We start from the raw sequence: 24519 nt of genomic DNA on the forward strand, positions 1-24519 counted from the left end.
CGCAATTACAGCATCCAAGAGGCACTTAATGTACCTCCAAAAAATGTAATGATTCTTGTTCATGCTCCCATTCAGCCAACTTTGTACCATTCTCTTTCCTCATGACATAATTTTAAAGCTGGGTGTTCTCTCTCTTTTGGGTTAGGGTTAGCATCTCTTCCTCCCCTCTCCTCCTCTCTCCTCTCCTCTCCTCCCCATGTGTTTTGGGTGGTAGCCTGGGGGCCTGTCCTCGTCTTCCCTGTAGGTTTAAGGGGAGATGAGATGGGAGCAGCAATACGTGCTAGCCAGCCCTGATAACGAGCTGAGATGTTGGTCCTCGGACAGACTGATTGAATTTAAGCCCAGACGGAGCCAGACAGTGTGTGTGTGTGTGTGTGTGTGTGTGTGTGTGTGTGTGTGTGTGTGTGTGTGTGTGTGTGTGTGTGTGTGTGTGCATGTTTGTTTGCTGGCGCATATCTTCCTGGTACACAATCACATCTCAACTCCACTTGAACTCAAATGCAGAAAAACATTTACCAGAAATAAACAGAACAGACAATTCATTCACTTTTTAATTATGCCATCAGGACTGCCGGTCATGCCATCCATTCTAATGAACTGCTCCAAGAGAATACCTATTCAATATTTTGTAAGCTTATTTAGAGTCATTTCATGAAACAGTATCAGTGGTTTAATTCTTTCTGCATGACATTGAGAGTTTGCTGTCTTCCATGAAAATACTTTTTGATCACCATTGGAAAAAAAGAACGGGGAAAAAGCTGTGAGGAAAAATCTACATGGAAACCGTCAAACCTTTCTGAGTAATATTACATCTTCAGCATCTAGTTGTCTTTTATAACCAATTGTTTATTGTAATTAAAGACATGCTCCTTTTTTTTACTTCCCTCTTTGGGCTGGATGTGTCAATGTGTAGTTCATACATGTGTAATCTATGAGCAGGATTACGGTCTTAGTTTACTTAGCCGCAAAATCCCTAGTTTGAAAGCGACTGTTTTCTTGAAGCTGTGCAGTGCCATTTTTGCAAAATTTCTCCCTACATGGGTCAACAAGCAAGCAAATCGAGTTCCAGCCAATTACCTTCAGTACCTCACATTTGAGTGACAGCTAGTGTTACAGATACAGGTATCCTGTGTGTGTATTTGTTTTCTTTCCTTCTGCCCTAGTCACAGGTGTCACTCATCAGTCGCCAATCAGTCGCCACTGAAGACACACCTGCACCTTTTCCCTTACCCAATCACATCCCCTTTCCCTTGGTTTAAAAGTATCCCAATCAGTTCTCTCTGCAGATCTCTCTTTTGTTTTTACACCTACATGTCATGTTGTCTGTTAGCCTGTGAGTATTGTATTGTTATATGACTTTTTGTTGGTGGGAAAAGGGGATAACCAGCCAAGTTGACCATGGGCCTACATTACCCATAGGAAAACAGTGTCTAAATACCCTAGTTAGAACTGGGCGGACCACTCACTGTATTTATGGTTAGTTAACTAGCTGTTCTTAAAGCAGGCTAGATTAGCTTAGGGGTTTGTTTGGATATTTATTATTTATTTCCTTGGGTCCAGCTCAGTCCCTTTTTCACACACCCCACTTACCGTGTGTTTGAAATAAACCTGAAGTGTTTGACGGTAGATTTAAGTTGTCTGTGGTTTTTAGTTCTCACTGTTGCTTTTTCACTGTGGTGATTTGCATGAGATATGGTACGGGTCTCGTTTCCATCCCCCCCCAGACTGCAGGGTAAAGGGGTTCATAACAGCTAGCAAGAGGCCTGCCCAGCGTTATCCAATGAGGCTGCAGGGTGGGCCCAACGGGGGGAGAGATGGGATGGTGCACATGTGACATAGTAAGCAATTTTCAGGGACTACTTTGGCTTGTGAGCGCTACTTTCAGAACTACTGGCTAAAGTATACAAATGTGCCAGAGAGTATATTTAATGTGTGTGTGCTGAATGCTGCAGACACTTCCTCATCCAATTAGGAACTAATATGGTTAGTTAGACAGTGCTATGTTGAGTTAAACAGACCTTCAGTAAAAGTAGCTTCACATAATGAGTGTGTGGCATGTGTGTGAGAGCATGTGTGAGTGTGTGCGTTGCTTATGAGCTGCACCTTGTAGACAAATTCTTCCTTTTTTTTCCAGACACCGCACACGTCCACTTCCTCCCTGAGGAGAGATGAGAAGGGATTAATTAATTTGGTTATGAGTACACCTGTGTGTGTCCATCCATGCGTGTGTGTACCTGTCTGTGTGTATCCATGCGTGTGTGTCCAGATGTTTGCGTGGTCATGAGTGTGTATAGGTGTTTATAAATGTTGGTGTCTGTGTGATTGTTCAGGTGTGGTTTCATTCCCCCAGCAGTCACGGGTCTGTGGCATCGTTTTAGACACGCCACTAACCACCCACTGGGAGAGAAGGCTACTACTCCACCACTGAGAGGCCCCTTCAGTGTGCGTGCGTGGGTGTGCACATGTGTGTGCTGTACTGACAGGCCCATACAGGGGTCACCGAAGGGGGCCCTGGGTTTCTGAGGGTCAGTACCGTGCAGAGGGAAACAGTTAGAGGGAGAAGAGGTCAACATTCAATGAAATTGTCTGCCTGCTGAGGATTAATCTTCAGGAGGTCAGTCGGTCGTTAGCAGGTTCAGAGAGTGACAAACAGAAGCTAGATAGACCTACAATGCTTGTGGTTCCTTCAAAAGTACCGTATTTTATTAGAGGTTGTGTTAGATTGTTTCAGAAGTGTTGTGTTTACTTCTGTCAGTAGATACTTCAGTCATAGATATAAAATCTCATTCTAGTTCTGTAACTTCAATACCACTATATTTGCTGGTGTGGAGAACGAGTGGCACAGTAATTGGTTAGATGAAGACAGGAGTCGGACTCTGATAAGCAGAGACAGATCAAAACAGTAACCGTATCCATAACAACATGGAGCCATCACAGGACGCCTCTGCAAGATTTTAGAAGAGTGCCATACAGTCTCACAGACAATACTATCCTAAGGGAATACATGAACGTAATACAACTGTCCTAAATGCCTGTGTATGATGTCTGCATGTCTACCTGTCTGTCTCTTTCTTTCTCTCCCCAAATAAAAAATACTACAGTACTTACCACATAATTCTGTAGTAAATTGTAATATACTAGTCTACACACTGTAGTATCCCTTGATCATGTGTAGTACTTAATATAGAATGTTGAAGTATAATGTAGAATACTAGAGTAAACCCTACAGTATTATCAGCAAAATAATACTACAGTAAAACTTTTTTAATTATAGTAATTACTATAGCATTTCATTTGCATGAACCCTGCCCATTCCCCTCCCCCATATCCCAATTTTCAAATCAAATTAGATTGGTCACAAACATATTTAGCATATGTTATTGCGGGGGTAGTGAAATGCTTGCCATTCATAAGTGAGAAATCTACATGACAAGCATAGACCTTATATTGTGTTCCCTACAAGTTATAGAAAAGAACAGAACATCTGAACTATACATTCAGACCACAGTCCTACTGTACCTACCTACAGATCATGGAAAATCTGTTAATTTAGTATTTCTCCAGTAGGGTTTCTCAAGGAGAAAGCATCCATTTTTAAGTAAAAATAATAAAACAAAAAACGAGTCAAGACCGAGATCAGGAGGGGGACGAGACGTCCGAGACCGTGTCAAGACCAAGACCAGAAAAATGCAAGTCCAATTCAAGACCATGACTGTAATTTTGTCAAATCGTCACCATAATAAGAGTTAAAAATGTCCAGTATTTCTGTGTTCATATTTCAGAAGAACATTTGGATTCTTTCGACATTCAGAATGGTGAAAAAAATGCATGCTGATGGTAAATAGAGCCCCTCTATAAATGTTTACTAACCCAAACACAGTGGGGAACAATGAGGGCCTTTATGCTTTCATCGAAAGGCCAAGGATTTATAAAATAATACTACTAATAATTATATTATGTTCTGATTTAATATCTTCAGTTTTTGTTAGAAAGGAAAAAGTTAACACTGAAGAGAAAAAAGATCCAATCAGAATTTTTCTTTTGTGGTCTCTGGGGAGATGCATCTAACTACCTAAGTCAGCCGTTGGCTAGGGCATCAGAAGCTTGCTAGAAGGCATTTGCCATTCAACTGTATTAGGGCACAATTTTGGAGTGACAGTGGAATCAACCAATCACATTGACTTGTAATGGCCAACAGGTTGAAGGCCAACGGGTCACTGTGCAATAGTGAGCAGTAGTTTTCCCACAGTCTAGCTAGCTTTTGATGTAGGCTAGTTTGCAGCAGCTGCAGCAGGTGTTATCAATGAGGATGTTCTTGCTATTTTGTTAGATTCTCCCTTTTCAAGAATAACTTACAAGAAGTTACGTTTCAAATGATCAGAGTGGAACTTTGTTTGTTACTGCAGCTCGCATGCTAGCTCTTTGAAAATCCATCTCTTTGAAAATAACTTGTGTGTGAAACATTGTTGCATTTAATCTTTAGATCACCGGTTACTTTGTGTGTAATAGCTGTACATTTCGATTGGAAAATGCTTAGCCTAATGATTGTGTTTTTGTATTCCTATGATTGGGACCTACTGGCTTATTATGTCCGAGTGAATGGACTGCTGTCTTTCCATCGGCCCTATGCACTGGTGTAGCGATCCCTGGAGAAGTGGGGCCTGTGTGAAGTAAAGGCACCCTTGCAAAAAATCCTGTTTTCCTATAGCTTTTTCAGATTTTCACTCTCACAATTACACTTTTTAATAAAAAAATATATATGTTCTAAGTCCATAACAATGTTAAACTACATCAGACCATTTTAGAGGTCTGGGAAAAATAAAAAATATATATTTTTGGTGGTTGCAGTTCTTTTTCAATGAATGTAAAGGACAGTAATGTTAAGAGTAAAGCAGGAATCCCAGGTTTTAATAGGCGATAAGATATTTATGTTTCAAGAAATGAGTGTAGCCTACATATTCGGCCTGGCGAAGCGCTTTTATGCGCTGACTGAATGGAAGCTGATAATTATTAGTTTTTTACTCCGCTGGTCTCTGCTGGTCTCAGGAAGAAATTATGAGTCAAGACCAAGTAAAAATGTATCAGACTCCAAGACAAGACCGAGACACTTAATATGTGGTCTCGAGACCAGACAACACTGACATATGGACAAGTGAATATAAAATGTACAAAAACATCTTGTGCTGCCAAGTTCCTTTTCAGTTTTTCGTTCTTAGTTAGTTATTTATGCTTCATGTTTCCTGTGGTCGGCTGTACAAAGCTGGCCAAAAATCTGCCAACAGCATTCTTTGTTGTTCCTCATCTCTGATCACATTACTGGGAATTACATTGTTCCCAAGTTCTGTTTCAAATCTGACATGTTTAAGAGAAGTGCGATATAACTCATTCTATATGATATAGTTAAATATAAATGTTGAAGTATAAAGCCAGGGCTTTGTAGTTTGTCAAATGTAAATCACGTTTATTGATACAATATCGTACACTATGGCTGCGTTTACACAGGCCATTTAACTTTTTACTATTTGTTTTTTTAACCAATCACATCAGATCTTTTCACATCAAATATTTTTTCATAGCTGATCTGATTGGTCAAATTAATAATTTTTTTTAAAAAATAGACAAAAAAGCCTATTTTCTGAATCCAGACAACATGCACCTTCCTCAGAAAAACCTAATCATGATTGCACTATATTTGGCATCAAAGATGGTGTGCGTAATTGAGCGAAAAAAATAACATGGCGACAGAGAAACAAAGCTTCCTATAAAAAAACTATAATCAAAACCATTTGAGCTCTATACTATAAAGGATGTACCATAGTAGGATAAGTTCAACCTCACTGTTCCATTCAATGAAGAACATAGTGGAAGTGAATTAAGACCAATTAACTCCATTAAACTCCACCCCTATGACTCTATTTTGAAGTGTGTTATACAATCTTATAATTTTGTCATTTACTATAACAGCCGGGAGCTTCAACTGGCGTTACACTTCTTATTCAGTGGGAATCTGAGGCCACGCTACGGGAGCGTTAGGATATCGTACTGCTGAGATCTCATTATAGTGTAGACTGCCTGCTGCTATTCCCATTATACTTGACAAAACCGAACAATGGCTGATCACACTGCTCTCTCTGCAAACTGGGATTGTGTGTGTGTGTGTGTGTATGTGTGTGTGTGTGTGTGTGTGTGTGTGTGTGTGTGTGTGCACCAATTCACAGTGCCATTTACTAACATTTTCCCTCAAATTGTTGTAACACGGACATCTCTGTCAGTGAAATTCCAAACATGCCAATCTAAGACAGAGACACATCAGCTGCCTCCAGTGCAGTTCAAGGCCAGGGGACATGTATAGCTTTGTAAAGCATACCGAGCCACCAGTGGTGGAAAAAGTACCACATTTTCATACTTGATTAAAAGTAAAGATACCTTAAAAGAAAATGACACAAGTAAAAGTGAAAGTCACCCAGTAAAATACTAGTTGAGTAAAAGTGAAAAAGTATTTGGTTTTAAATGTATTTAAGTATCAAAAATAAAAGTATAAATCATTTAAATTCCTTATATTAAGAAAACCAGGCAGCACAATTGTCTTGTTTTTTTTATTTACAGATTTACAGATCTGTAAATTTAACAGATTTACAGATTAATTTACAAATGAAGCATTTGTGTTTAGTGAGTCCACCAGATCAGAGGTAGTAGGGATGACCAGGGATGTTCTCTTGATATATGTGAAAATTAGACAATTTTCCTGACCTGCTAAGCATTCAAAATGTAAGGAGTAAAAAATACATAATTTTCTTTAGGAATGTAGTGGAGTAAAAGTAAAAGTAGTCAAAAATATAAATAGTAAAGTAGAGTACAGATACCCCAAAAAATGACTTAAGTAGTACTAACAAGTATTTTACTTAAGTACTTTACACCACTGCGAGCCACAGAGCTTTTGGCCAGGGTCTGCCAGCGGTCAAGCAGTATTTAAATGTACTGATGTGGGTAAATTCTACAGACTTGGCAACCCCACTGAAAATCATTACTCAGGTGTAATGCTATAGGTATGATTTTTTTAACAGACTCTGTATACCTGGCAACCCAAGTGGATTTGACATACTTTGTGGGACCTGGCAGCACCAAAACAGGCAACCCCACTGACAGTGCCAGTAACAGGGAAGCGTTTTTCATCATGAATCTTCTTCTGGAGGCAGCTCTGCAGAGAGGTCGCTAGGTGGAACAGCCACAATGTCATAAATCTGATTTTAAACCAAACCCTAACCTTAACCCTAACCTTAACCATACTGATAAACCGCATGCCTAACGCTAACCTTAAATTGTGACTTGTTTCAGGAAACTAGGCATATGTCGTGGGTCGCTACTTCACAGGAGAGCCATTTGAACATCAACTTTTTTTTAATCAAAATGTGTTTTTTGGCTGACATTCCTAATGGAACATGTGAACTTTCATGTGCCTTAATAACAGACTTGTATGCCATCTGTAAATACGAATAAAATTGTTAAATTGCAAGCCTCATTGGTTTAGCCACAGAAATAGACAGCAACCTTCCTGCTTGCCATGATTGGCGGAGATAATGAGTGGGCTGGACATGCTGAGAAATGAGTTCGGATTGGTCTTCCATATAGCATGCTTCTGTCTATTTGAGCTAGCCAGTATGTGTAGGTAATCCTGTCTAACACTACTTTAAAAAAAATCTATTTTGCGTAGTAGAACTGCATAAGTGTTGCTCTCCACTTTCTGGAGGACCACGTTTTGAAATCAGTGGAATTAGAGTATGACAGCTAAGGAAATGGAGAAAACACATCGCTGGATTAAATCTTCAAAATAAGGGCAACCTTGGCATCCGTGGCAGGGAAAGGCATCCATCCATGATGGGTAAGATAGTCTTAGCTAGCTACATTTTCAGATATTACACGTTTCTAATTTTGACAGTCATTTTCATTTCAAGTTAGTGTACTGTTAGCTAGCTAACATTGAACCTGGTTGGTTAGCTACCTGCAGAATCATGCAGGGTAGTAACGTCATGAGTTGGGATTATGGTTCATTGTTTACCTAGCTAGCTCCATGTTTTAACAAAAGACTCCACTATGCAAGTAACCATTACAATAGAATGTCACTGTGACAACTGTTGATAGACGTAGCTGGTAAATTCACTCTGGCTATCTACTCCGATTTCAGAGCATTCTCGTCTGAGAGTGCCAGAGCGCAGAATAACTGACAAATGTACAAACACTCAACACCCATTGTATATGGCCGGTGTCATTAAAGAGATGGGTGGCGCTACAGCTTAAGAGGGTGTGAACGATGCTGAATTGGTTTAGACAAAGAAGAGCTCTCCAGTAGGTACCAAAACATTGAAAGGCCATTTTCTCAAAAGTGAGGTTACAAGTTTATCAACTTTCAAGCAGAATTACTTTCCCATTGTTCCTCAAAAGCAGGGTATGATATACCAATTTTGTAGCTCTGTGTCTCTGCTTTTATCCAATGTAAAAAACACAATTTCAAATTTTGCGACATAAGACCAAATCAAAGCTGTCGGTCACAATAAGACCAAAAAGCTCATTTTTGTTTTCATGAATTTTTACAATATAGCCAATTTTGACTTTGCAGCTGACCTATCTAAGGTGAAATAGCTCAGTTCTGCCTCCAGGACAAGACTCATGAGAATCAACATAAATCTGTTTCCCAGTAGAGAAAGCTTAAATAGAGCAAGTTCCTGGGAAGCTGGTAGATAATCAGATATTCAAGAAGCAGCAGTCATGTTGTGAACATCTGCCTGCCTGTCTCTCATATACCTACCTACTATAGTGGGGAAGAAAAGCTTACATCTGCCTGCCTGTCTCTCAAGTACCTACCTACTGTAGTGGGGAAGAAAACCTTACGCAACTCAATGGTGTAAAGTACTTAAGTAAAAATACTTTAAAGTACTACTTAAGTAGTTTTTATTCTTTTTTTCTGTACTTTACTTTACTGTTTACATTCCTAAGGAAAATATTGTACTTTTTACTCCTTACAATTTCCCTGACACCCAAAAGTACTCATTACATTTTGAATGCTTAGCAGGACAAGAAAATTGTCTAATTCACACACATATCAAGAGAACATCCCTGGTCATCCCTACTGCCTCTGATCTGGCGGACTCACTAAACACACATGCTTCATTTGTAAATGATGTTGGAGTGTGCCCCTGGCTGTCCGTAAATAAAATAAAACAAGACAATTGTGCCGTCTGGTCTGCATAATATAATGAATTTGAAAGTATTTATACTTTTACTTTTAATACTTAAGTATATTTAAAACCAAATACTTTTTTACTTTTACTCAAGTAGTATTTTACTGGGTGACTTTCACTTTTACTTGAGTCATTTTCTATTAAGGTATCTTTACTTTTACTCAAGTATGACAATTGAGTAATTTTGTAACTGAATGGTTGCTGGATTGAATCCCTGAGCCGACAAGGAAAAAATCTTGAGGGCGCGCAATTCAAATAAATAATCGTAATATTAAACATTCATGAACATACAATTGTCTTATATCATTTTAAAGCTTAAATTCTTGTTAATCTAACTGCGTTGTCCGATTTACAATAGGCTTTACAGCGAAAGCATACCATGCGATAGTCTGAGGACGGCACCCAATATCAACATATTTTTCAGCCAGCACAGGCTTCACAAAATCACAAATAGCGATTAAATATATCACTTACATTTGAAAGTCTTCCTCTGTTTGCAATCCCAAGGGTCCCAGCTACAACATAAATGGTTGTTTTGTTAGATAAAATCCTTCTTTATATCCCAAAAAGTCTGTTTAGTTGGCGCCATCGATTTGAGTAATCCACTTGTTCAACATGCAGACAAAGGAGTCCAAAAAGCTACCGCTAAACTTCGTCTAAACAAGTCAAACGACATTTCTATTTAATCCTGATGTACTCTAAAATGTAAATAAACTATAATATTTCATACGGAAAATAGTATGTTCAATAGGAAAGCAAAATTAGTAAGTGCGCTCCCTCTCTTCTGCGCCGAAAGACTGATATTGTTCCGGTGCTCTCTTCACCGAAACTCCAAATTCTTGCTTGTTTTTCAAAAATAAGCCTGAAACCTTGAATAAAGACTGTTGACATCTAGTGGAAGCCATAGGAATTGCAATCTGGGAGACAGAGTTACATAGGACCCATAGCTTTCCATTGTAAGAGCCTGGGACCTCAGAAAATATATATTTCCGGTTAGTTTTTCTTCGGATTTTCACCTGCCATATCAATTCTGTTATAGTCGCAGATATTACTAGAGTTTTAGAAACTTCAAAGTGTTTTCTATCCAATGCTTCCAATTATATGCATATCCTGGCTTCAGGGCCTGAGTAACAGGCAGTTTACTTTGGGCACGTCAGTCAGGAAACTAGACCCTATCCCTAACAAGCTTTAGGCAGTCCCCCGCACCTCTCTGATTCAGAGGGGTTTGGTTAAATGCCGGAAGACACATTTAATTTCAAGGCATTAAGTTGTACAACTAGGTATCCCCCTTTCCCTTTCCCTTTTTCCACCACTGACGCTACTTCACCACTCACACCCCACCTGCCTGCCTGCCTGCCTGCCTGCCTGCCTGCCTGCCTGCCTGCCTCCCTCCCTCCCTCCCTGCCTGTTCTCTGTTCCTCTCTCCCACAAAGACGCAACCGGCATCTTTCTTCAGTCTTAAGCACCACACACACACACACGCACGCACACACACACACACACACACACACACCTGAATGGATCATGCTGGGTTCTTCAAGCTAACCAAAGTGTTTAGTTTGAAAATATGCATGGTTCCAGAGGATGGTGTGTGCGGTATCGTTAACCTTCACTGCAGTAATGTGTTGTGAAGGGAATGTTTTAATTGAATCTGAAAGGTCACGTTGTTGAGTTACTGGCATCTGCTTTATATAGACATGTGTTTTCTGACAGCTTCTTGGATACCGGGGAAGGTAGAAAAATGTAGAAGAAAAGTTATTTGCAGCTGAAAAAGTGTACGACATCACCTGTGTTGCCTGTGAGAAATTCTGTTCGTGTGTACTGTAAGGTTGAAGTGAAACTGTTATAATTGGCTTCATTGCTATTTGTTTTACTCCACATTAATGTAATTATTTCCAAAAGCAAGAAATACTTGAATTGAGCCATGATATTCTTATAATGTTGTTATTCATTATATTACACCAATTTGATTTCATTCTTTCCTAATTCCTTTCCAAAGTTGAGGAAATACCTAAACTGAGTTGTGATATTCTTACGAAAAGGGGAAGAATCTCTGTAGTACTAGAAATAGACCACACATCCTCTAGGCCCTGAATAGAATTTCCCTCCCTTATCACTGGAACATCAAAACCCAAGTACAGATATGTCTTGCCTTTCTTTCAACCTATATTTCCTCCCTCTACAGTGCTATATTCAGCTAGGCCTGGACAGTACTTTATTGATTGTCCGTACTTCAGAGCTTGCTTCTCTTTTCACTGTAGAACATCACAAGAACATTTGATTGCCCTCCAAGTTTTCTAGTATTTCTTGCTGTTGTTCGACGATTGGCAAAAACATTGCTTTCTTACAGCAGTGAACAGCAGAATATCAAATCTAGGCAAGCAGCACATCTCCACTAAACTGGATGTCATATTTCCATATTTCATATATGGAATAAAATCCATGTTAAAAACTTTATCGAGGCAACCATTACAACAGTAATACACATGGAAACATATAACCATACATGAAAATACAGTAAATCATATCTAACTCTATGTTGATCTTCAGCTGTGATGGCTTTGTCATAGAATGAGATTTGACATGGGTTATGGATCATATCTTATGCCTCAAATTCTTTTGGTCTTTTTGTAAAAGCTTCTGCTGATGAAGGAGTTTTGTTTCGCACAACAATGTGATGTAGAAATAAATGTCTGCCTGATACCGATGCCTTGTCTGTAATGTGTGTCCCATGATTGATTTTCAAGGGCTGATCCTTGGTATCATCCAGTGTCTCCCTCTCTATCTCTCTTTCTCTCTCTCTGCTTCTCTCTCTATCTCTCTCCGCTCTCTCTCTCTCTCTATGTCTCTCTCTCCCTCTCTCTCTCAGCTCTCCATCTCTCTCTCTCTGCTCTACATCTCTCTCTGATCTCTGTCTCTCTCTCTGATCTCTCTCTCTCTCTCTTTCTACTCTCTATCTCTCTCTCTGCTCTACATCTCTCTCTCTGCTCTACATATCTCTCTCTATCTCTCTCTGCTCTCCCTCTCTCTGTCTCTCTCTATCCCTCTCTCTTTCTCTCTGCTCTCTCTCTCTGCTCTCTATGTCTATCTCTCTGATCTCTTTCTCTCTACATATCTCTCTCTGCTCTCCCTCTATCTCTCTCTGCTCTACATCTCTCTCTCTGCTCTCTATGTCTCTCTCTATCTCTCTCTGCTCTCTATGTCTCTCTCTGTCTCTTTCTGCTTCTCTATCTCTCTCTATCTCTCTCTCTCTGATCTCTCTCTCTCTCTCTCTCTCTCTCTCTCTCTCTCTCTCTCTCTCTCTCTCTCTCTCTCTCTGTCACTCTCTCTCTCTTTGCTCTCCCTTCATATCTCAGTGTCGGTCCGTCTCCAGTATGCCTGTCTGTTGAAGATGGGAGCCAAGAGCCTAGACACAGTGCCTTGTAATGGGTTGTTTAAACCTAGGGGCACTCAGTCTTTTCAATCAGCCCCAAATGGAATGCCTTCTCAAAGAGAAAGTGTTGCCATCATTTGTCCTCAGAGTGGTGTTTTATGCCTCTCGGGAATTGAAAAATGAATGGACAGATTTGATATTATTCTTTAATATCAGTCGCATAACTATTTGTCAGATGAGTTTATTTTGAAGTAGCGACAGACTGTTACAGCAGTAGACCACCCTGCATACCACTGATGGCTTGCCTCTGAAGCTAAACAGGGTTGGTTGTTGTTGGTTCCTGAATGGGAGACCAAATACTGCTGGAAATGGTGTTGGAGGGCCAGTAGGAGGCACTCTTTCCTCTGGTCCAAAAAAGATTCCCAGGGCAGTCATTGGGGAAATTGCCCTGTGTCGTGTTCTGTCTTTTGGATGGGATGTTAAACAGGTGTCCTAATTATCTGTGGTCAGTAAAGATCCTATGGCACTTATCGTAAGAGTAGGGGTGTTAACTCCGGTGTCCTGGCTAAATCCCATTCTGTCCTGCATACCATCATGGCCACCTAATCAACCTCAGCTACAAATTGGTTCATTCATCCCCCCGGGTTGCTATTGTAAATGAGAATTTGTTCTCAGTCAATTTATCTGGTAAAATAAAAAATACAATCCCAAGCCAATATGTTAGAATACAAAAGCAAATGAGTATTGCTGTGAAATTCACATTACTTCAACCTTTTGACTGTCTTTGTAGTTCCACTGTGGTATTTCAGTCAGTGTCATGTGCCGTCATTACGGTGTTGAATGAGGAAATATGACTCATGCTACGCCCTATGGGGAGTGTGTTAAAAACATAGAGAGAAGTTATGAATTCAGAATTATTAGTTAAGACCTCCCAATCTCACTGGTCAAATTATATTTTAGATGCTATTCCCAGTTCCCACTGATGTCAAATAAAAGCTAAATGATGAATTCTGATAGTCTGAAAGTAAAAATAATTATATAGTAACTTTGTCCTGGTTTGTCTGTGTAATAGTCCTAACAAATCTGTCTCTACAATGGACACTCTCAATTCAAATCTACCACTTCACCACAAGTGCTACATCATTGTGATAAGTTGCACCAAACTTCAAGCTGCAGTAATGCTAGGCAACATTGAACATTCCTAAGTGTTTCTCTCTCTGGTGGCTTAGATGACTCATTAATATTAGGAAATGGTACATCCGAGCTCCACAGCCCCACTGTAGACTTGAAGTTGGGTTTCAGGAGACTAGCAGTCAGCTTCATGTAGGCCTGCCAGCAATGGAGTGGGCACTCCACACTACCTTTTCCCACCTGGACAAAAGGAACACCTATTTGAGAATACTGTTCATTGACTACAGCTCAGCATTCAACACCATAGAGTCCATGAAGCTCAATGCAACTGGATCCTGGACTTCCTGACTCGCTGCCCCCAGGTAGTAAGGGTAGGCAACAAAAAAATCGGCCACACTGATCCTCAACACGGGGGCCCTTCAGGGGTGCGTGCTTAGTCCCCTCCTGTACTCCCTGTTCACCCACGACTGCGTGAGCAAGCACGACTCAAACACCATCATTAAGTTTTCTGACGACACATAGGTGGCAGGCCTGATCACCGACAATGATGAGACAGCCTATAGGGAGGAGATCCGAGATGTGGCAGTGTGGGGCCAGGACAACAACCTCTCCCTCAACGTAAGCAAGACAAAGAATACAATTGGGGACTACAGAAAAAGGAGGGCCGAACATGCCCCCATTCACATCGACAGGGCTGTAGTTGAGCGGGTCAATAGGTTCAAATTCCTTGGTGTCCACATCACCAACAAACCATCATGGTCCAAACACACCAAGAAAGTTGTAAAGAGGGCACAACAATGCCTTCTCCCCCTCAGGAGACTGAAAATATTTTGGTATGGGTCCCCAGATCTTCAAAAAATTCAACAGCTGCACCATAGAGAGCATCCTGACTGGTTGCAACACTGCCTGGTATGGCTACTGATCGGCATCTGACCATAAGGCGCTACAGAGGCTAGTGTGTACGACACAATACATCACTGGGGCCAAGTTTCCTGCCATCCAGGACCTATATACTAGGCGGTGTAAGATGAAGGCCCCAAAAATTGTCAAAGACTCCAGTTACCCAAGTCATAGACTGTTCTCTCTGCTACCGCACGGCAAGCGGTACCGGAGATCCAAGTCTAGGTCCAATAGGCTCCCTAACAGCCCCCCCCCCCCCCCCGCTGCTACTACTCTCTGTTTATTATCTATGCATAGTCACTTTACCCCTACCTACATGCACAAATTACCTCGAGTAACCCATACCCTCACACATTGACTCGGTACTGGTTCTCCCTGCATATGGCCACATTAATGTTATTTTATTGTGTTCTTTTTTATTGCTTTTTCATTTAGAAAACATTTTCTTAACTATATTTTCTTAAAACTGCATTGTTGGTGAAGGGCTTGTATGTAAGAATTTCACAGTAAGGTCTACACCTGTTGTGTTTGGTGCATGTGACAAATAACATTTTATTTGTTTGAGTTAGATAGACTCACCTCCCTTCCAGTGTCTTTCAGTAGTCATTTTGGAAGAGGAGAGAGTTGGCGTTGTGGCCTTTGCCATCAGCCTAATTCCAAAGTCCCCGGCCATGTGAACTGGTTTTGTGGGAAATCTTCAAAATGGTAATAAGTTATGGAGGGAGAGGTCTGCCGTGTCTGAGAGAGGCTTTTTGAGAGAGGAGCATTGTGGGTCGCCCGTACATAATGTCTCGCCTGGACGAGCATTGATTGGCCTGAGGATTACCTTCTGTCTTCTGAGCAAGCTAACGCTATCTGCTCAACAGCCTTTGCATTTCAAACCTCATAGTCACTTTCACTCTTGCACCAGTAGGAGAACACTGTTTTCACAACATGTAATATAGCAACACGATTGTACTGTACTGCGTTTTTTAAGCATATTGAGTTTATAAGTATACTGAGTTTATGAGTATACTGAGTTTCTACGTATACTGAGTTTATGAGTATACTGAGTTTATGAGTAGACTGAGTTTATGAGTATACTGACTTCATGAGTATACTGACTTCATGAGTATACTGAGTTCATGAGTATACTGAGTTCATGAGTATACTGAGTTTATAAGTATACTGAGTTTATGAGTATACTGAGTTTAGAAGTATGCTGAGTTTAGAAGTATGCTGAGTTTATAACTATACTGACTTCATAGGAATAAACTGAGTTTATGAGTATCCTGAGTTTATAAGTATACTGAGTTTAATGGATGTTTGTTTGTGGAGTGCAGCTACCATGTAGGTTATCTTGAGATATTGTGTGGAGATATTTGTGCTTACCATGTATTGCTATTGACAACCAGCTGTTTACTGCATTCTGTTATGACTGAATAGGGCCCTGACTGTCATCCACTGTCTCTTTCATGTCATCATCTTGTACAGTATATTGCTTAGCTCAACAGGCTGATTCAAGTACTCTCAAAACAGTATCCTCTCCAATGGCTGTATAGGAGACAAGGCTTACAAACCACATGTACTGTGGCATTGTGTCAACAATAGTTACTGTATGCTAGCAATGGGAAGTGTGATCTTGACCTGGATCCCAGCCCAACTTTGAGCTCTGGAAGCCATCACTGTCTTCGATATCTCCTGTAGATATGAGCTCACATCATAAATATCCTAAATGATGTTTGATTGCCTTCCAAATAATTAACTTTGTTTAAACAAGCACAGAGTGCTCCTTCCATCTCTTTGACTTCTCTCTCTCTCTCTCTCGCTCTCTCTCTGTCGATCCCTCTCCCTGCTTTCTCTCTCCCCCGCTCTCTCTGCCTTCTCCCTCCCTTCCCTCTGCTGTGAACAACTACAGTTGACAATTTATTATAAGCACCTTTCCTAAGTGACCGATAAGAATGTTTATGAATGAATGATTCAACAATGCCAAAATGTCATATCTTCAACCCAAGCCTGTATTTGTCACGAGCCATGATGTTCTCCCCTCCCTCCCTCCTTCCTTGGAAAAAAAATCTAGAAGAAAGGGGGATGAAGAAATGAAGAAATTACATCAGCAATGAGCTGAGTGAAACCTCACAGCCTGGTCTCATAGACTAGATGTAACATAGTAAATGTAAATCCGGTACACTCAAATTAGTATGATATATGTTATGTTTGGTATGGTTACATGAGACAGATGGTTACTTAAGGCAAAAACGAAAGTAGGGTGGTTGGTAGGGGTAGATGGGTAGCCGTATAACATGAAAATCTAGCAACCCAAAGGTTGGGATCCCAGAAGTTTTCCACACGCACAAAAACATTGTTTCTCTCCAATTTTGGGCACAAATGAGTTAGATCCCTGTTAGTGATCATCTCTCCTTTGCCAGAGAATCCATCCACCTGACAGATGTGGCATATCAAGAAGCTGATTAAACAGCATGATCATTACACAGTGCACCTTGTGCTTGGGAAAATAAAAGGCCACTCTAAAATATGCAGTTTTGTCACACAACACAATGCCACAGATGTCTGAAGTTTTGAGGGAGTGTGCAATTGGCATGATGACTGCAGGAATATCCACTAGAGCTCTGCTACCAGTTGTGAGCCCAACGTGCCCTGATTTTATACATCGGGTTAGGGCCGGGTAGGGCCTGTTTTTTTCATCAGTAACTAGGGTACGGGTACATTTGAGGAGATGGGAAACGCCATTGGAATAGTATTAACAGCCATTGTGTACTTTGTCCATGCTACGTTAATGGGCTGCGCGGTGCATTATGTACTTTCAAGGAAAATAGGCACGTTTCTCAACTCATACCCTGACTTTGAAAAAGGATTGCGTGTCAATTAGCTTAGCATCCACATGACGCAGCAAGACAATGTGAACGCGATTGGTCGACAGTCTGCTCTTCCTCCATTCATTGCCCAATGCGATTCCTATCTCATCCTTTCTCTAATATCACTGGCAGAGCAGCCCAAGCAGAGCGATTAAGTGACAGACAGAGAGAAGCAGTTAATGGATTTACTAACGGAGGAAGTTCTTTCTGATTTTGGGTTTCGGGCAGGGCCCAGAATTTGTAAGAAGCAATCATGCCTGGGTAGGGTAGGGCCTGAATGTTGCAAGCATGGGTAGGGCTCTGGCTTAATTCATGCCCATACAGCATTTTAATGTCCACCACATCCAGCTACTTCACCTGCGGGATCATCTGAGACCAGCCACCTGGACAGCTGATGAAGCTGTGGGTTTGCACAACCAAAGAATTTCTTCAAAAACTGTCACAGAAAGCTCATCGGCGTGCTCATCGTCCTCACCAAGGTCTTGACCTGACTGTAGTTCTGCTTTGTAACTGACTTAAGTGGGAAAATGCTCACCGTCAATGGCCGCTGGCACGCTGGAGATTTGTGCTCTTCATTGATGAATCCCAGTTTCAACTGTACCGGGCAGATGGTGTTGTGCGGGAGAGTGGTTTGCTGATGTCAGCATTGTGAACAGAGTGCCCCATGGTGGCGGTGGGGTTATGGAATGGGCAGGCATAAGCTATGGACAACAAACACAATTGCATTTTACTGATTTGAAGGCACAGAGATACCGTGACGGGATCTTGAGGCCCATTGTTGTGCCATTCATTCACCGCCATCACCTCATGTTTCAGCATGATAATGCTCTTAATGATCAACCCCATGTCGCAAGGATCTGTACACAATTCCTGGAAGCTGAAAATGTCCCAGTTCTTCCATGGCCTGCATACTCACCAGACATGTCACCCATTGAACATTCTTGGGATGTTCTTGATCGACGTGTACGACAGCGTGTTCCAGTTCCTGCCAATGTCCACCAACTTCGCACAGCCATTGAAGAGGATTGGGACAGCATTCCACAGGCCACAATTAGCAGCTTGATCAACTCTATGTGAAGGAGATGTGTGGCGCTGCATGAGGCAAATGGTGGTAACACCATATACTGACTGGTTTTCTGATCCACGCTCATACTTTTTTAAGGTATCAGTGACCAACAGAATTATATCTGTATTCCCAGTCATGTGAAATCCATAGATTAGGGCCTAATGAATTTTTTTAAACTGACTGATTTCCTTGTATCAATTGTAAATATTTTAAATTTTGCATGTTGAGTTTATATTTTTGTTCAGTGTATTTGCTACTTTTTAGCTATTTTGCAACTACTTAGCCTTTTAGCTAACCCTTCCCCTAACCTTAACCCTTTGAGCTAACCCTTCCCCTAATCTTAACCCTTTAACCTAACTCCTTAACTTAAATATAACCTTAAACCTAACGCCTAGCCCTAACTGCTAGCGTAGGAAACCGTAGCCAGCTAGCTAAATTTAGCCACCTAGACACCTAGCTAGAATTCATAATATATCATGTGTTTAGCAAATTTGAAATATATTGTACTTTTTCCAATTTCGTAACATATTGTACACTGCAAATTCTTAACATATAATATGAATTGTAAACATATTAACATAAACAAGTAACATGTAACATATTTTATGAAATGAGTGATGGACAACCACAAATGAATACATACTCTACCACATGAAACATAATATGTAATGGCCAGATTTGCGTACAGAATATTAAGAAATGCTCTGAGACCAGGTTGAACCTCAGAAAAAAAATGTTTCACCAAAAATGAATGTATAAAATTGTCTTTAGAAGTTATTTATTACATTTTCTTTATCTGTCTTTTTTTATTGTTTTGTCTTTTTTCTGTGACTACTTTTCTTTTGATAATGTTGTAACATTTGACTCAATCAATCACAGCTTTTATTTTTGGTAGACATCCTCTTATGTGGCCTTTTGGTCGTTTTTCCCCCTGCAACACGTTAATAGAGTTGTAATGAAATGGGGGGGAAAACTGACATGAACCGTTTTCATGTGTGTCTGTGTTTATGTTTGAGTGAGAGAGGGAGTCAGAGAGAGATGGGGGGGTGAGAGAGAGAGAAACGTATGTTCACTCCTGAATGAAGGCATAACTTCCTCTTCACTTGATCTTTAATTAACTTTGTTTTGTAGAAGAATGCCATTGCAGGCGTCTTTGATATTAAACAAAAGGCATGTGTGCTGGGATTTGCCTTGCAGGGTGCACAGACAAACACACACACAGACATACTCACAGACATACACACACATTAGAAGAGTCTCTCTCTCTCTCTCTCTCTCTCTCTCTCTCTTCCTATCCTCTCTTCCTAGCCTCTCTTCCTCTTCCTATCTTCTCTTCCTCTCCTCTTCCTATCTTCTCTTCCTCTCCTCTCTTCTGCTCCACTCTTCCTATCATCACTTCCTTTCCTCTCTTGTTCTCTTCTCCTGAATATCAAATATCATCTCTATTCGAATGCTGTCAAACTCAATTTCAAAGTATGCCGTCTGCCATATCCCAGCGTATTTTCTGGCTTCGGATTTGATCACACTGTGGGGGGAGAGAAACGGAGCCAGAGAAAAAAATAAAGGCACGGCCAGAAATGATTGGTGAATCTCAGAAAGAAAGCTAAGTGTAGCATTTCAATGTCTTCTATCATTCCGAAAGCAGCCGACTGTTCCCTGGATTCACTCTCTCACTCAGCGAGCAATGTAAAAATAAATAAATAAATTCCTTATTTAAGAAATGTGTCTCAGATAACATGCAGATTACACCGCCTTACAGATCTTTACCAGATTAATGCTATGGATTTGTAGCTGTTTTCATACATTCTAATTTCTTCATCCTTCAACATTAGTCACAAAGGGGTTCTGCATGAAAAGCCTTTACTAAACAGACTGGGCTATGTGAGGCATACACACACACACACACACACACACACACACACACACACACACACACACACACACACACACACACACACACACACACACATGAATGGAACATATTAGCTAAGCCTGCCTAATCAAAGTAAGATGAAGAATGTAGGTATGTAATTTATGACATGTTAAATTTGGCTGCTTTTCTCTACTGCAATCCAGAAATAAATTCAAGCTTAAAGGTACATTCTCAGATCTGGGAATGTATTCGATGGTCATTTCCATTCTTGATATTTACCCATTGATTCTCAAAAGACTATAACTTATAAATGCCTCATGACCTTAGCACGACTGTTTTAATTAACAGCATCACTCTCTATACCAAAACAAGCGACAGGGCTGACGCTCTGTGAAAAATAATCCCAGATTGTAGCTTTAAACAGAACAACACCAGACAGACCAGGCAGGCCTTGGCTCTTAAAGAATGGGAACGTTGTTTTAATAAAGATAAGCACGCAGCAGCTGAGACATAGCCTGTAAATATATATTAATATATATATATATATATATATTTATTTATATATATATATATATATATATATATATATATATATATATATATATATACACAGCTGAAGTCGGAAGTTTACATATACTTAGGTTGGAGTCATTAAAACTCGTTTTCAACCCGTCCACAAATTTACAAACAAACTATAGTTAGGCAAGTCGGTTAGGACATCTACTTTGTGCATGACACAAGTCATTTTTCCAACAATTGTTTACAGACAGATTATTTCACTTATAATTCACTGTATCACAATTCCAATGGGTCAGAAGTTTACATGCACTAATTTGACTGTTCCTTTAAACAGCTTGGAAAATTCCAGAAAATGATGTCATGGCTTTAGAAGCTTCTGATAGGCTAATTGACATAATTTGAGTCAATTGGAGGTGTACCTGTGGATGTATTTCGAGGCCTTTATTTATTTCACCTTTATTTAACCAGGTAGGCAAGTTGAGAACAAGTTCTCATTTACAATTGCGACCTGGCCAAGACAAAGCAAAGCAATTCGACACATACAACAACACAGAGTTACACATGGAGTAAAACAAACATACAGTCAATAATACAGTAGAAAAATAAGTCTATATACAATGTGAGCAAATGAGGTGAGATAAGGGAGGTAAAGGCAAAAAAGGCCATGGTGGCAAAGTAAATACAATATAGCAAGTAAAACACTGGAATGGTAGATTTGTAGTAGAAGAAAGTGCAAAGTAGAAATAGAAATAATGGGGTACAAAGGAGCAAAATAAATACATAAATAAATACAGTAGGGGAAGAGGTAGTTGTTTGGGCTAAATTATAGATGGGCTATGTACAGGTGCAGTGATCTGTGAGCTGCTCTGACAACTGGTGCTTAAAGCTAGTGAGGGAGATAAGTGTTTCCAGTTTCAGAGAAACTAGCTTCAAACCCAGTGCCTCTTTGCTTGACATCATGGGAAAATCAAAAGAAATCAGCCAAGACCTCAACATTTTTTTGGTAGATTTCCACAAGTCTGGTTTATCCCTGGGAGCAATTTCCAAACGCCTGATAGTACCACGTTCATCTGTACAAACAATAGTACGCAAGTATAAACACCATGGGACCACGCAGACGCCATACCGCTCAGGAAGGAGGCGCGTTCTGTCTCCTAGAGATTAACATACTTTGGTGCGAAAAGTGCAAATCAATCTCAGAACAACAGCAAAGGACCTTGTGAAGATGCTGGAGGAAACAGGTACAAAAGTATCTATATCCACAGTATAATGAGTCCTATATCGACAAAACCTGAAAGGCCGCTCAGCAAGGAAGAAGCCACTGCTCCAAAACCACAATAAAAAAGCCAGACTATGTTTTGCAACTGCACATGGGGACAAATATCGTACTTTTTGGAGAAATGTCCTCTGGTCTGATGAAACAAAAATAGAACTGTTTGAAGGAAAAAGGGGGAGGCTTGCAAGCCAAAGAACACCATCCCAAACGTGAAGCACGGGGGTGGCAGCATCATGTTGTGGGGTGCTTTGCTGCAGTAGGGACTGGTGCAATTCACAAAATAGATGGCATCATGAGGATGGAAATTTATGTGAATATATTAAAGCAACGTCTCAAGACATCAGTCAGGAAGCTAAAGCTTGGTCACAAATGAGTCTTCCAAATGGACAATGACCCCCAAGCATACTTCCAAAGTTGTGGCAAAATGGCTTAAGGACAACAAAGTCAAGGTATTGGAGTGGCCATCACAAAGTCCTGACCTCAATCCTATAGAACATTTGTGGGCAGAACTGAAAAAGTGTGTGCGAGCAAGGAGGCCTGCAAACCTGACTCAGTTACACCGGCTCTGTCAGGAAGAATGGGCCAAAATTCACCCAACTTATTTTTATTTCATTGTTTTACTTTTTTTTTTTTTTTACCTTTATTAAAACAGGTAAGCTAGTTGAGAACAAGTTCTCATTTACAACTGCGACCTGGCAAAGATAAAGCAAAGCAGTGCGACAGAAACAACAACACAGAGTTACATGGAATTAACAAGCGTACAGTCAACACAATAGAAAAAAAGAAAGTCTATATGCAGTGTGTGCAAATGGCATGAGGAGGTATGGCAATAAATAGGCCATAGTAGCAAATAATTACAATTTAGCAGATTAACACTGGAGTGATAGATGAGCAGATGATGATGAGCAGATGATGGTGTGTAAGTAGTGATGCTGGTGTGCAAAAGAGCAGCAAAGTAAATAAAAACAATATGGGGATGAGGTAGGTAGATTGGGTGGGCTATTTACAGATGGACTATGTACAGCTGCAGCGATCGGTTAGCTGCTCAGATAGCTGATGTTTAAAGTTAGTGAGGGAAATGTAGGTCTCCAGCTTCAGCGATTTTTTTTCAATTCGTTCCAGTCATTGGCAGCAGAGAACTGGAAGGAAAGGCAGCCAAAGGAGGTGTTGGCTTTAGGGATGACCAGTGAGATATACCTGTTGGAGCGCGTGCTACGGGTGGGTGTTGCTACCGTGACCAGTGAGCTGAGATAAGGCAGAGCTTTACCTAGCATAGACTTGTAGATGACCTGAAGCCAGTGGGTCTGGCGAAGAATATGTAGCGAGGGCCAGCCGACTAGAGCATACAGGTCGCAGTGGTGGGTGGCATAAGGCGCTTTGGTAACAAAACGGATGGCACTGTGATAGACTGCATCCAATTTGCTGAGTAGAGCATTGGAAGCTATTTTGTAGATGACATCGCCGAAGTCGAGGATTGGTAGGATAGTCAGTTTTACTAGGGTAAGTTTGGCGGCGTGAGTGGAGGCTATGTTGTGAAATAGAAAGCCAATTCTAGATTTGATTTTGGATTGGAGATGTTTGAAATGAGTCTGGAAGGAGAGACACCTAGGTATTTGTAGTTGTCCACGTATTCTAGGTCAGAACTGTCCAGAGTAGTGATGCTAGTCGGGCGGGCGGGTGCGGGCAGCGAATGGTTGAAAAGCATGCATTTGGTTTTGCTAGCGTTTAAAAGCCGTTGGAGGCCACAGAAGGAGCTCTTTCAGAACATCTGCGATCTGGATTTGGGTGAAGGAGTAGCTGGGGAGGCTCGGGCAAGTAGCTGCGAGGGGTGCGGAGTTGTTGGCCGGGGTTGGAGTAGCCAGGAGGAAAGCATGGCCAACCGTAGAGAAATGCTAATTGAAATTTTCGATTATCATGGATTTATCGGAGGTGAACGTGTCGCCTAGTCTCAGTGCAGTGGGCAGCTGGGAGGAGGTGCTCTTGTTCTCCGTGGACTTTACAGTGTCCCAAAACTTTTTGGAGTTAGAGCTACAGGATACACATTTCTGTTTGAAAGAGCTAGCCTTTGCTTTCCTGACTGACTGTGTGTATTGGTTCCTGACTTCCCTGAACAGTTGCATATCGCGGGGACTATTCGATGCTATTGCAGTCCGCCACAGGATGTTTTTGTGCTGGTCGAGGGCAGTCGGGTCTGAAGTGAACCAAGGGCTATATCTGTTCTTAGTTCTAAATTTTTTGTAAGGGGCATGCTTTTTTTGTAAGGGGCATGCTTATTTAAGATGGTGAGGAA

This window comes from Salmo trutta, chromosome 1 (genome assembly GCF_901001165.1).
Source record: "Salmo trutta chromosome 1, fSalTru1.1, whole genome shotgun sequence".
In the NCBI taxonomy this organism is placed as follows: Eukaryota; Metazoa; Chordata; class Actinopteri; order Salmoniformes; family Salmonidae; genus Salmo; species Salmo trutta.